Source organism: Megachile rotundata, chromosome 5, assembly GCF_050947335.1.
Source record: "Megachile rotundata isolate GNS110a chromosome 5, iyMegRotu1, whole genome shotgun sequence".
NCBI classification, from domain to species: Eukaryota; Metazoa; Arthropoda; class Insecta; order Hymenoptera; family Megachilidae; genus Megachile; species Megachile rotundata.
In genome coordinates this window covers 11,461,016-11,476,568 of record NC_134987.1, presented here as the reverse complement: position 1 = coordinate 11,476,568, position 15,553 = coordinate 11,461,016, and positions in this window count along the sequence as shown.

Below are 15,553 nucleotides of genomic sequence, written 5' to 3'. Positions count from 1 at the left end.
TGTATAAATTAATTGTATACATATTAGTTATAATTATATGCACATTAATTATATATTATAATGGAGCATATTAATGGATCATATCAATTATGTACCATATTTAAATATTGATGGGTGATGTACCATACTACTTCATATATTTCCAATAAGCAATTTTATTTTTTATAATAAGGCTTATTTGACAAAGAAGGTTAAAATACAATATTTAGGTATAATAGAGTTAGCAAAAAATAAAAATTAATGTTATATATATTTTACATCATACACTTACAAGTTTGAAATTTCAATAATTAAAAATTTCTTCATTTAAAATTTCTAAATTTAAAAATTGCAAATCTCTCAATTATAAAAATTTTGTAATCTCAAATAAGAACATCTGAAATTTGTAAATTTACAATTTCCACAGTGGCAGTATGAAATTTCGAAACCCTAAATTTCTAAGATCTGAAACTAAAAATTTGAAATCTTGAAGCGCTTGAATTTGGTCTAAAAAATTTCAGAGCTATCAAGTCGAGCACCTATAAATGTTATATTAGCATCGACGTATCTTTCCACTTCATATTTGTCCCAGAAAACACTTATTCCAAGGATAAAAACAATTGCGAGACAGTGAAAACAGTTGGTAAACGACAAGGTTGTCATTATCCACTTAAAAGATTAATGTCGCGTTTGATTATTTGTTTCCTTCTTTGGTCGCGGCTTAACCTCCGTACATGTTTTATACGCGTATACCTTGGAATAAATTTGAGGTTAAAGCCAAAAGACGGACTTTATTTTCTGCGGCGTCGATACTGTTTCCTTTTTCATGTAGATTCTCGGCATGTAGGCCTTACCCTAGGCCAACTCGCATGGCTAGCACACGCGTCCTCCCTCTAACTATCGACCGCCATTCATAATTCAGCCGAGTCGATCCTGAATGGAGGGCTACATTATGTAAGTAGCATCGCGTAGGCCGTCCACCATCGCCGAATTAAAGTGGAACTCCCGTATTTTATTCGGGACGAGACTGGTGTTTGGTGGCTGGATTTTTCACCGGAAAAAACGTCGACCGCAAAACAAACGGACGGAACGGAGTGGGCGGATGCATTGTTGATCGACGACAGAGAAACGTGTCAACCTGTTGTTGTTGTTGTTGTTCGTTTCAACGTTGCACGATTTTCGCTCTTCAATTTTACGAATGCGAAAGGTTTTTGGATCGTGCGCTTTATACTGCATGTGTCATCGTAAATGTTCAAGTGGAAATAATTGGCATTTATGAGAATTGTGCTTTTGCAGCTTTTCATTTTATTCGATTTTGGATATTCAACTTTGGAAACTTTTTTTTAGTCTCGTTATACACGTTGATTGTATATCAATTTTATAATGTAAAAGGTAGTAGAACCTAAATCAATTTTACATTGTAAAACCTAACTATTATATATACATATGTGGAAGTACATGTGGAGATTTAAAGAGAGATGCAATATCAGGAGAGGTATTTTTGGACAAATCAATATGTTGCAGATTTACAAAACTTTGTACTGTTATATCTCACTGAGGTACATTAACAAAATACAGGATAAAAGTGAAAAATGAGCTACTTGTTAATGAGGTGTGTTATAGCGTGTCTGACCACATACGTCTGTTTCCACTGTGGCTGTTAACGTGAGACTCATTCTACTGCAAACTCATATGAAATTTTCTCCTGATTTCTCCTGAATAAACTATCATTTTTTTCATATTTAGACAACATTTCTAAACAGACAAAATTTGTTATAATAACAGTAAGGGTGTAAATAGTTTTTGAAGATTTTATTCAACCTACCCTTTGAAAGAATTTTAGGAGTGGCATAAACGTTCTTGCAGTTTATTGGGGAAAACATATGAACGTCCATCAATTTTAATTTGTATTTGCATAAATAAATTATAACTCACAATTCATAATTCATACGTGCAATTATGTCATGTATAAATTATATCAAAAATGAATACTGACGGACTCCTTAATAATTTAACAAGAATTGTGTCACCACATTATTATTATAAATAATATATAATCATAAATGAATTACTGTATAATACATGACATTTACATATTGTCACAAATTCTATCACACAATTTTGTACAATAAATACTAATATCTTGAAGTAAAATTCCTCGACAAAATAAATGCAAAAAGTGAAAATTTTGTAATTTTACACCATTTTAACTTTCAACTACCAAAAAAAAACAATGAGTGCTCTAAAAATTGTCTCGAAATAAAAATTGCATGCGAAAGTGTCGTATAAAATCCTCGACTGCCTACGCAGAGAAAATGTCATTAAATAATTTTATTCTCAATTACCACCAGCTTCGCGACGCTCTCCATGTGTACGAAGCGTAACAAATGCTCTTTCGTTTCGATGAAAAGCACGCGTGCTTGCGTGCCATATAAAGCCGTTCTACCGTACCCGTGATTCCCAATGTCGAGATAAACGTCGTTAAAACTGTTTCGAGGTGATGCTAACGCGACGATCATTAACCCTTAATCCTTTCATTCCGAGTGCACGTGTGTACCAATTTCCTGAATTACCTAAAACCACAAAAACGGAGTTGCGGGCAGGAACGAATTATACGCGGTGGGACTTTGAAGTTTTAGCAAGTGTACTACGGAATTGATTACCAAAACAGAAAATGGGAAACTTTTGGTAGTGAGATAGTAAAGTACAGTAAGTAAAAATGAGTAGTAAAGTACAGTAAGATAAATCTAGAAAAACTTAAAGAATAATTTTATAAAATCTATATAATCTTTCATACCAATATGTGAATCTAACCAATATGAATTTTCAACAGCATTTTCACCAGTGAAAATAACAATAAAAATTATGAAAGACGATTTTGTAAAGGTTGCAAGGTTTAAAGATAATTTTAACCCCCTCATGTGTGTGGTATACACAGGAGATTCTCGTTATATCACCACTATTATGAACTTGCTGCTCCATAATTGTAGAGTGCGGGAATTTATGAGGTCTAACATGTGTAGCAACGTTTATAGCACCTATCATCTCTATCACACGAAGTATTACTGGTTGTATCACCACTCATGGTATTTTACTACGTGCAGCCATATGTAGCATGCATTGTATGGTCATGCGTAGTATCACGTGTAGAATTACCCATTGTATCACCACGTATCGTATTACTATGGGTTCAATTTCTACGTGTAGTATCACTACCCGTATAATAGTACCATGTGTTATATGACCTTGCGTTAATTTACGTATAGTATCGCGATGCTATTTTCACATGTGGTATGGGAACGTGTGTTGTATGTAGGTGTTGTATCTTTATGTGTGGTATCATATGTTGTGTGGTCACGTGTAATATTATCACTTGTATAATCATTTGTGTTATCACTCGTACAACCATGTGCAATATCACTCGTATCACCATGTGTAAGCACCGCGTAGAATATCGCATATGTGTAGTGGTAATTGCATACGCTTTATATGTATATATGTAAGTACGTATGTGGAATGTTAGCACAGGTAGAGTTGGTATTTTACTGCAATAGAATTGCTATTCTACCACAGTAGAATTATTATTTTACCACAGTAGAATTACTATTCTACCACAGTAGAATACTGGCACGTGTGATATCATCACCGTAGGGAATTATAATGTGTTAGATCGTCATGTGTAATATTACTATATATACAATGTAGTCATCAATATAGCCATATGTAGATATCATTACCAAGTTATAATGGACATGTGTAATATTGTTACGCATGGAACTATCACATGAAGCACACCCTCGCATTATACATACATACATATATGACACACATATCATTTTAATCAGCCTAATCGACTACCGCTAATATACGTGTCCTTACAAAACATACATATGTATACACATATGTATACATATGCGTTAGGTTATACATATGTGTATACATATGTGCACACATATGTATATTCATCATTACCAATATAACAAGTGTCTACACCATTTACAAACAATAATAATCAACTATCCTCTAACAAATCATAAAGTATACCTTCGATTCACAAAATCAATTTCACTCTCGATTTCACAGAACGAAATGTTCCAAGATGAATCAAATGATCATGTAAAGCTAACATATCGATGTTCTCAGTTGTAAACAGAGGCCGTATAAAGGTAGTATATCTTCGGCGGAAGTTGATGTTCCGATAGATCTGTTTAGAGGACGTTTCTTCTGTTGGGTTATCGCGCTTTCTATCGGATTAGCTTCCGCCGGGAAACGGCGTGCAATCTACACAGCCGAGCTGGAACTCGTAAATCGTTTCTGATCTCGTGATCTATGCGATCTATGGGGAGTCGGATGTTGTTCAAACGACGAAATCAAGCGAATAACCTTTGATAGAACGAAGTGTGCGAAGACACGCGACGGTCAAGTCTGTTACATAAAAAAGGGGGTCTTAATGAAGCCCCGGCCTCGTAGCGTTCGGATTTAGAAATCACGTTAGAGTCTGATCTCTTCTGCCGTTTCTACTGTTGCCTTGTGACAGTCTTATCGTTCCCGGTCTTCGACGACACGTAATTCGATCATGAAATGGTCCTTGCTTCTCTCTGTATCATTGTTCGAGGGTCATTCGATGAGTAAACGGACGAAAGCTTCATTATGTGGAGGGCACTTCACCGATTTCGATTACCTTAAAATATGTTGTCAAGGACGTCATTCTTAACAACTTTTCTCTATACATGTAATCTTCGTTTGATTTTAATTTCAAAGATATTTGCAAAAATATTTCATATGAGATATTTATTTATAAAAAGACACACACTTTACCGATTTTAATGACCTTAAAATATGTTGTCAAGGACGTCATTCTGAACAGCTGTTCTCTATACAATAACTGCTGTTTGATTCACACTTCAGAGATATTCACAAAAATATATTCAATATGGGGTCTGTTTACGAAAAAGCACACTCTTCAATAATTTTAGTAATCCTGAAATATATCAACTACGTCATCCACAGAAAAGTGATTCACAATGTTGCTGACTACTATATTGCACCATACGTTTTCTTAAAATACATTTTAATAATGTCATGCAGTAAATCATCCGAAATTTATTTTAAACAATGAGATACGATTTGCGCAAAGTTTTACAAGTGTTCAAACGTGAGTTTAATAGTCGTTGGGGAGACGATACAAAAATAAGAAATGTACAGAGAAATGGTGAAAAGATGTTATCTGTCGTACACTTCATATCACACACCATAAGATTTCTTTTCATTTGGCTCCCCGAGGGAGTCATTCCATGAGATCAAGTTTCGCAGTAACGGAAAATAAAATGGAGGTGTGGATAAAACTGGTTCAAACTGAAAAATAAAGAATTCTTTAACACTCACTTAAATAAATATACTGAGTGACAGAGTTACGGTGTACATGTGACTATTTAAGGTGATAATAGAAAAATTATGAAATTAGCAAAATTGGTAAAATTGGGAAAATTAGAAAAATTATTAAAATTAGTGTAATTTGTAAAATAAGCAAAATTAGTAAAATTTGTAAAATGAGCAAAATTAGTAAAATTTATAGAATGAGTGAAATTAGGAACATTTGTAAAATGAGTGAAATGAATAAAATTAGTAAAATTTGCAAAATGTATAAAATGAGTGAAATTGATAAAATTTGTAAACTGAGTAAAATTAGTGAAATTAGTAAAATCAGTAAAATGTGCGAAATTTGTAAAATTGTAAAACTTGTAAAATTAGTAAAACTAAAAGTACACAAAAATCAAATTTTCAAATAACAGTTATTTATCTCCTTAACTTGTTGAACCCTCCCTTGTTTTTCCTGCACCATCACTATTATATTATTCTTTTGAACCATCTAACGTAAAATATTCACGGAACGCGAGCACACTGATTCGCGCAAGCAGCAGTATACTTTTTATCTGCGAATAGTAAAGTACATCCAATTAAGGGAAAAGATGGTTGAAACGTTTCAAGGATCGCAAACTTGGTCCGCGTAAACAGAAGTTGGTTGCTTCGAATCTACGAACGTAAATTTGTGTTCAAAAATAGAAATAGCGTAATCACTTCAACATTCGTGAGACAGAAAAAGAACGAGACTCTCTTTTTTTTAAGTGTATTAGTGAGATTCTTCAAATTGTACGACGATCAAGTGCGCAATCGACAACGTTTCAAAGCTAACTGCTCAAAAAAAAGACGTTTCAAGTGAAAAAGACATGTAGGAATTCCGACGCATCAACTTCACTCTTTTTCATGAAGCATTCACTCGCTTTAAATTGCATTTTTTGGAGAAAGTTTGTGTACAAAGTTCTTTGAATTATTAAATGTTGTTTAGCAAAAGCATTCGTACACTAGATCCCTAGGTATCTAGATTTTTAGATTTTTAGATTTATGGATTCTTGGATTTTTGGATTTTTAGATTTTTAGATTTCCAAATTTCAAGATTCCTAGGTTTCTAGGTTTCTAGATTTCTAGATTTCTAGATTTTAAGATTTCTAGATTCCTAGATTTCTAGATTCCAAGATTTCTAGGTTTCTAGATTTCTAGATTTCTGAATTCTTAGATTTCCACATTTTCAAATTTCAAGATTCCAAGATTCCTAGGTTTCTAGATTTCTAGATTTCTAGATTCCGAGATTCCTAGGTTTCTAGATTTCTAGATTTCTAGATTTCTAGATTTCTAGATTTCTACATTCCAAGATTCCTAGGTTTCTAGATTTTTAGATTTCTAGATTCCGAGATTCCGAGATTCCTAGGTTTCTAGATTTCTAGAATTCTAGATTTCTACATTCCAAGATTCCTAGGTTTCTAGATTTTTAGATTTCTAGATTCCAAGATTCCTAGATTTCTAGATTTCTGAATTCTTAGATTTCCACATTTCCAGATTCCAAGATTCCTAGGTTTCTAGGTTCCTAAGTTCGTAGATTCCTAGATTTCTACATTCCCAGCTTTCTACATTCCCGAATTTCTAGATTCCTAGACCCATAAATATCTAGACCCACCGATACCTAGATGCGTAGGCACCTAAAACCGTAGATACCTAAATCAGTTGATCATTAGATCTGAAGGTCTCTGGATCCATAGATACCTAGGTCCATAGTTCACTATATCTGTAGATTCCTATTTCCATAGATCACTAAATTCGTGGACTCTTGAACCTGTAAATCTCTAAATCCGTAGACCTATACATTCATAGATTCATAAATTCACAAATACCTAAGTTTCTACATTCACAAATCCACAAATTCCTAGGTTCCCAGATTCCCAGATTGTTGCATTCTTAGATCTCTATATCCCTTCTGACTTCATTCTTTGTTACATTACTACACCATGAAATATACCTGGAACCTCGACTAAAAACTGACCCAACGTTGATCAAAAACCTGATCAAACTTACATTGAACTACCTTATCTAGGTACAATAATTCTATAATATTGCACTTCCAATCAAATTTCATGTTGCATTACTCAAAGTGGTAATTATTAACGGTTACAATCTATATCCACATAAATCTAATGCTATTTATTTAAATAAATATAAATTGCAAAAGAGGAGAATACTTTTTAGATTCACTGTACGTATAAAATTTGTATAGAACATCATTACTTTATATTGTTACAGGACCTTTGTACCGGGCGCTAACGATATTTGTCAGAGAAACAACTTTTTCTTATTTGCTGTTAGAATGCAGTGCACACAATTAAGACAAAGGGTAGAAACAAAGAATTTCGTAGATTCACTGTTTCAGATTTCCAGGACTAATGAGAGTCTCAATGTAAATGGCGCGGAAGAAAAGACAAGCAACAGCCATCGCGGAACTTGTTAAGCAAAAAGTTAGAGTTCTTTTGAAAGATGGCCACTGGAGGATGCAGCTTTCGAGATGCCCGACGAATTACAAATTTTAAGATGTAAAAAGCTGCTGAATTCAAATGTGAAATAGCTACAGTAATGTATTAATTATACTTGATATAAAAATGAATTAATTGTACTTGATATGAAAATAAATTAATTGTACTTGATATGAAAATGAATTACACACATGAATTATATTTAAATGAATTAAATAAATAGCATAAATTCAATCATAACCCCACATATGTATAAAAATTACATTCGCTACATCAAATAACATTAATTTATTATTTCATAATTGTTTCATTCTCGAAATACAATTATTTGCACTATCAAACATCAAAATTTCAAATCAATCATTTAAAGATACAATAAATCAAAAACGCACATCAGGCAATTTTCAATAGAAACTTTTTTAACTCATCGATTGTATTTATAGGTTTTCCATGTCACCCAGCTATTGTTCACCTCATGTCACCCATCGTAAACTTTAATAAAAAAACCTATACTTAAAATAGTTGCACTGACATTCGTATTGATTTCACATAACAAAGTAACGAGTGTACTGTACTCCGCGTTTTATTAACCATATTTCACTGACACCACAATTTTCCGCGATCTATGCTTGCATGTGGTCCAAGAATACTTGCAATAAAATGATCGGCCAAATAACTGAGAAAATTGCACGTATTAGGTTTTCATTTAGAAGATTATCGATCAGTATCTTTTTCGAAGAATTCCACAAAATACTTTACAAATTATACATTTTTTATTTTCAAATTATTCTACAGTTTTTTCATAGGTTAGTTTTAAACAAATATTCACCCTCTACTTTTATTATTTCTCATTTGCCCAAGGTATTTTGCTAATTATTAATTAAATTTGATACTGTTTTACAAGATATAGTCTCACATTTTTTTGCACAAAAGAAAGCGGATAATGGCGGACGCAGAGTTAACCTTATTCTTCTCATTCACACTTTCATTTAAAAATAATTGGGAGACTTTTGCACTCGTTATATTTCTACAAATATTTATATGATTAAAAGATACAAAATTTTACAGAAACAATTCGAAAATATGTTACTTATGTGTAATCACATAGACCCATAGAAAGAAGTACTAATAACAAAAGAAATTGAAGGAAAGCTCTCCCACGATTTGATTAAATGAAAGCGTTCGATAAAAACGTAATAAGGAAACGCGATTAGTTTCACGGTTGATACCGTAGCAAATAATTCCGGTGCAAGTTCTGCAGATGAATTAATCCGTGTGGCTTGCTTTATTGAGCCTTTAAATCATGTTACGACTCCAGCGTCCCGCTTTCTGAATTTCGCCCTATATAGCAAAAGTTATTACGCCCTTCGTCTCGCGCTGCTTTTACACGGTGTGCTTCAATTAATGAGAAAAGTTCCGGACCAGGGGGTCCGCTTATCGATATTCTTTACACTGGCGAACGTATTTCAAGTGCAAATAATCAAGAGTCGAGTTGCCGTGCGACAAAAAAACCGGACGAATCGTTCTCCAAGTGCAGAAGAAGTGAAAAATAACGAGGGGAAAAAAGGGACTGGTAGATGGCAGAGACAAAAGGGAGAACGAAGAAATGCACACCGAATTAAAACTGCGCGCTCGTTATTCGACAATTGGATCGTTCTTTTGTTGCCTGCCGGCAATTTGATCGTTTTCGTTTCAATCTCAGTCATGGTAACAATGAACTAAAAAAAAAATAATAAAGCGAGGAAAGATAAACTCTTAACGATATCCCCCGTTCAGATTGCGCAGTTTTGTCCGGGGGAAAAAATTGAATCTATATCGAAAATGGTTTACTTCTTTTTCCGAAGTATAGTCACGCGAATGTTTCATCCATTAACGATATAATGCCACGTTTATCGCGTTTCCTGGTTATTTAACCCTTTCACTGAGGAAGGTGTTTAGTGCCTAAGCACATTAATATGGATGTCGTCTTAGGATTTTCTGGAGAAAATTACTACTTGGGGAAAAATTACCTGAGCTGATATTTTCGGATTCTTGCAAGCTTTAAACATTAATTTTTGTATTATTAACTTTTTGATTCCAAGCTTTACATTTTTATATTTGGGAGCATAGGAATTTTATGACGTTAGAAAAATGTATACTTGGAAATTTTTGGTGTCTAGAAACTTTTAGCTAGATCAATTACACAACATCGACAAATAAATAAGATTAATTCTCTCTCATTTATATACAAAATTTGCAAGAAAGTACTTATTATACTTAGGTCTCAAGATCTTGGTTAACCATCTCCTACATTATTTGACAAATAGATTAATAACTTTTAAAAAAAATTAAACATGAAGTACAGTATAATGTATACATGAAATGAATTTTATTTCAGAAAAGTATGAAGGAATTAATAGGTTGAGTTCTAATTTCGATTCCCGAGCTCATCGACAGTTTCATGACTTTTTATGAGCACTCCGCGAAAGAGGTTAGGTATGGAACGTTTGTTTGCGAGCATTCAACTCTAAATAACGTGGCACCCGATGGTTACCATGACGGTATCATTTGTCGATGATCAGTCGACGAATCGCGGCTTCGGCAGCGAGCGAGCAACAAAAGGGCGCAGGAGAGAAAAGAGGGAAAAATAATAGGAAGAAAAAGGGTGGATGTCGAATACAAGGCGAATCGGTGACTTATTTTCCGGTGGAGCTGTTCAATTATCGTCGAAGCAAGAGAAGCAAGCACGAACGAACGGATCTCCGGTTGCATCGGGATGCTGTAACCAGCGTCGTGTCACACCGCGATATAACCACTGCACACGGTACATGCACACGTATCGGTTGGTCTGCCTTGTTTAGTTAACCGAATATTTGCCCAATGATGCGCATGTCGTGATAAGCTGACGGCAGCACACAGATAGGTCCCGAGTCAATGTACATCCGGCGTTGATGTACGTGTATCTATGTATTTTCCGCTCTCTCCTCGCCTCGTGACATCAATTTTCGAACGACCGTGTGCGTGTCTATGTACGACTCTGTGTGCGCGCGCGCGCGTTCCTGTTTTCTCTGTACGTGTGCATGTACGTGTATGCGCGCATATGTCAAAGGAAGCCGAACGTGGGCCACACTATGAAAGAGGGATGAAAGGGTTCAGCCGGAGGAAGCTAAGAGAGACAGAAGAGAATAAATCGGACGAAGAGATTCCGAAGGGAGAGTAAAACGAAAGAGAAAGAAAAGCAACAGCGAGAGAGAGCGTCAAAGGAGAGCACGCATTGTCCGTGAACCTCCCTCACGTATACACATATCCATTCACGTTTGATTACGGGCCTAAAGAATGATCCTATTATTCGAGGATTCTTTTCCACGGCGTATAATGGAACGAAGACGGAGGATGCCTCCGGGTGAAGTGGTCTTAAATGCAAACGGGACTTAACCTTCTCGTTCCCGCGGTTCGATGCTGGCAACCTAACCCCGTCGCATCGCGAGACCGACGCGAGATGGTGTGTCAGGGTTGAACAGTCGGGCACATGAATGAAGCGAACGCGTATCCGGACCACGCAGCATCACCGTGACATCGTTTCCACAGTGACGCACCACCTACCAACTGCCATCTTTGCAGTGAACCACGTACTGGACCACGTACCTCCTCGATTTCATCCTGATCTCGTGCACCAGCTGCGCCAGTGCCTCGAACACCGCCAGTCTCCGGCTGGGTCTGCCCGTGCTCGCGCCACTTTTACCCCCTCGATGGACCGAGAGAGAGAGAAACAGAGACGGAGAGGGAGTCGGGGATACAACGAGAGACAGAGACGGACAACGAGTAAAGATAGACAGGTGGAGAGAAACGGACACACACTGAAAAACGGAGGATGTTCACTGGAAGATGTCCTCCTATGTTACCCGGGGGACAACCCTCACGATGAACGTTTCGGGGACGCGCTCGTTATGCGAACGAAATGCTCGGGCAGCTCGTACGAGACGCGACTGTCAGCACGTAGAGCGCACATTTGCGCTCGGCCGACCCGAGCTGGGCTTTACTACTACCGCCTGAGTCCGCTTCTCTCCCTCGGCCCGGGAGCCGAGGCGTCGATACCGCGACGACGCTTGCGCGCCACCCCCGATCCACCCTTTCCCACCCGGGCATTTTCACAGCGCATTGGCTCGAAGCCTGCCGACGCGTCGCGACGCTACGGCGCCCCAACCGAACGCTCCTGACATACTCCGTCACCGAAATCCAGTCGATTTCCGGGAAATTCGCGTGGATACCAGCCTAACCCCTGCGCGCGAATTAAGCTGCGGACTCGCGCCAAATTCTGCACGCGCGCGGATTTCGACGGGTTTAAATTTGGAAATAGGATAAGATATTATAGAAATTGGGGACTTGGTTAGTTGGAAATTTTGGAGCTGGAAGACTTGGGATAGGTGGATATTTTAGAACTTGAAGACTTAGGATGCTTGGAAATTTTAGAACTTGGAGATTTGGGGTACTTGGAATTCTTAGAACTTGGAAACTTGGGATACTCGAAAATTTTAGAACTTGGAGATTTGGGATACTTGGAATTCTTAGAACTTGGAAATTTGGGATACTTGAAAATTTTAGAACTTACAGACTTGCGATATTTGAAGGTTTTAGAAATTAGAGACTTGGTACATCTAAAAATTTTAGAACTTGGAAATTTGGAACTTATGAAAGAGGACAATTGGAAATTTATGACTTGAGGACTTAAGAGCTTAGGACTTGAAATTTGAGAAATTTGAGAATTCAAAATCTTGCAAATTTAAAATCCTCAAAATCTTTGTAAGTATTCTAGTTGCACCTCTCTGATGATGACAATGAAAAATCCTCTATTCAGCTATTTACTAAAATTCCATACAACAGCCTTGCAAAATTAATAAATTTTCAGTGACATTTAAACTTGCCACCCGATATCAAATTATTTTTCTCCGTGAAATAAAGGATCTTTCTCTCACATTAACGTGTTGAGATTTCTTCTTCAGCTTTCAACTCGACACGTGCTTCGCTATATCACGCTTTCAATCGCAAGCGTCGCAGCTGCGCCCGGAAGCTCGGAAACGACGTCGAGGGTGGTTTGGCTGCTATAAACGGTAGATATTTTTGGGGTGACTCGGGATATTTGGATGGGGAAGATTGATTGCAACAGAGACTGTCATCGGAAATTGATCGATCGGATGGTTTCATATCATTCGAGAATTCCTGGGAAATTCGCCGGTCATTGTTATGAAGCGATGGAGTCGTTAATTTTTGGGAAAGAGAAGAACGTACGATATGAAATTCCGTAACGTCGCATGTAGAGATTTATGCCTCCAATTGGCCAGGTGTTCCTTCAGATCCTCTGTGATTAATTATTTTCTCGCTTTTTATGCGTCTATAAAGTGTCACCTAACGCGGTCGCAGCGTCTGCAGATTAAAATCCCATTATGCAAATTTCTCGAGACGCTTCGTTTGCATTCGATTACCTGTCCGAGGACTTTTCCATATATTAGTGCCAGCGATACTAATGACGCAATAAGTACCAGTATCATCAATCTTGTTACCGATTCTCTCTAATTTCATATCAAATTATTAAAATTACTTCGTTTATTCTATTTCAATTATTCTATCAGTAAAGTTTGACGTATGTATATATTTTTGCGGTATCAATTTCGATTATTAATTCTTGGGATCTTTTATGGGAGATATTTGAGAGATTGACATTTTTGAATTATTGAAACTGTGAATTGAGAAATTGACTATCAGATTTGGGTAGATCATCTGTTTTCATAATTGAATACTTGTTTATACAGTATGTATAATATGTATAATGTGGTTCATATAGATATGAGTATGTATAATGTAGTTCATACACATATGAGTATGTGTAATGTAGTTATTATACATATGAGTATGTGTAATGAAGTTCATATACATATGAGTATGTATAATGTAGTTCATATACATATGAGTATGTGTAATGTAGTTTATATACATATGAGTATGTGTAATGTGGTTCATATACATATGAGTATGTGTAATGTAGTTCATACACATATGAGTATGTACATATAATGTAGCTCATATACATATGAGTATGTGTAATGTAGTTCACGCAGATATGAGTATGTATAATGTACTTCATACACATATGAGTATGTACAATGTGGCTCATACACATATGAGTATGTATAATGTAGCTCATACACATATGAGTATGTACAATGTGGCTCATACACATATCAGTATGTATAATGTATTTCAGTAACTCTGAACCTAACCTCTACATATGACCACGTCTTCCGGTCTTCTCCACCAAAATCTTCCTCAAAAATAAAAGAAGTAAATGTTTATAATAAAAAGTCATAAACTACTAAGTTTTGATTATAAAAAATCGTGAAAAAGAAAGTGTGTATCATGAAGAAGTAATTACGTGCAATGAAAATACAGTGATTAATATAACAGAAGATATCATCACAGATCGAAGATGAAATAAGAGTATCTTTAATGAACGTTAATGAGAGATAGCCCGAAGGACATCTGGAAATCGAAACCATCTATCTTCGCGTTGGACTACATTTAATTGTTCCGCTGTCGCTGAAATACGACATGCATGAAAACGGTGACCTTTCCATTCGAACCTGGTCCGGAATTATGCAACACTCCATGACCCGTAACTAACTCTCCATTGACCGATGTAGCGTAATGATGATCGTATGGAGAATGCCCCGGAACCCTGAAGGATTTACTGTTGCTGCAACTGCAGAACGCAATAATCCTATTTGCACCAGTGTGGCACACCTCACCACAAGTATAGTATTTCTAGGAAAATATAGCATAAAGATATAATTTTATTCATTTGCAAATTATAAGAATTCAAATTTAGAAAAATATTTGGTAGGCAGATTTGTGTGTTTTTGAAAAATTTTAAAGATTCGTCAGCTGTAGCAATCTCGGTTTAGAAAGAAAATATTGTATAGATTTATATATTTGAAAATTCAATTTTATTTTCAAATAATATTGTCGTATGTTAATTACATTAGTTCGTAACTTGTCAGCCAGAAATAATTAAGGAACTTGATGTGTCAACTACCTACGCAGTTAAGAGGATTCGGCTTCTTTTATTATAGGATTATTTGCCCATACTAATAAGTTTAATTCGTTTAGAAACAGCTGACGAATCAAGTCATCCACCTACGGTTACATCAACCTTAAACAATTACGATCAACCTTAAACAATTTTAGTAATTCTAATTTAAATTGCATGTCCAGAGAAATTCGTATCAAAATTTCTTGCATAGCTAAAGTGTTAAATATTAAGTAATATAAGAAGTTTGTTAGTATAAACAGCCTGAGAGGTTTCAATACAAACTCGATACCCATTTACCTCCGTAATTGTAATCGATGAAACTTTCTATTGAAACAGAGGAGAAGTTGTTTAAATTGAAGTGCGTTTTATTATTAAAAAAAACCGTTCTAAAGGACTTATTGGAAAATCGTATACGTTGAAACGATGGACCGAATCTATCCAATTTGTCTGTCTATAGGGTATTTTATTGGTGGAATTCGATATCCCGGTGAATTCACAGAAACGAATTCACCGGTTGCGAGGGAAAGGAACAATAATAGGATTCCGAGTACGAAACAAGTGTCAATAGGTAATGAAAAAAAAGAGTCGATTAAAATAGGACCACCTACCTGGCTGGCTCATGACACGACAGAAATAATTGAATCAGCGTAAT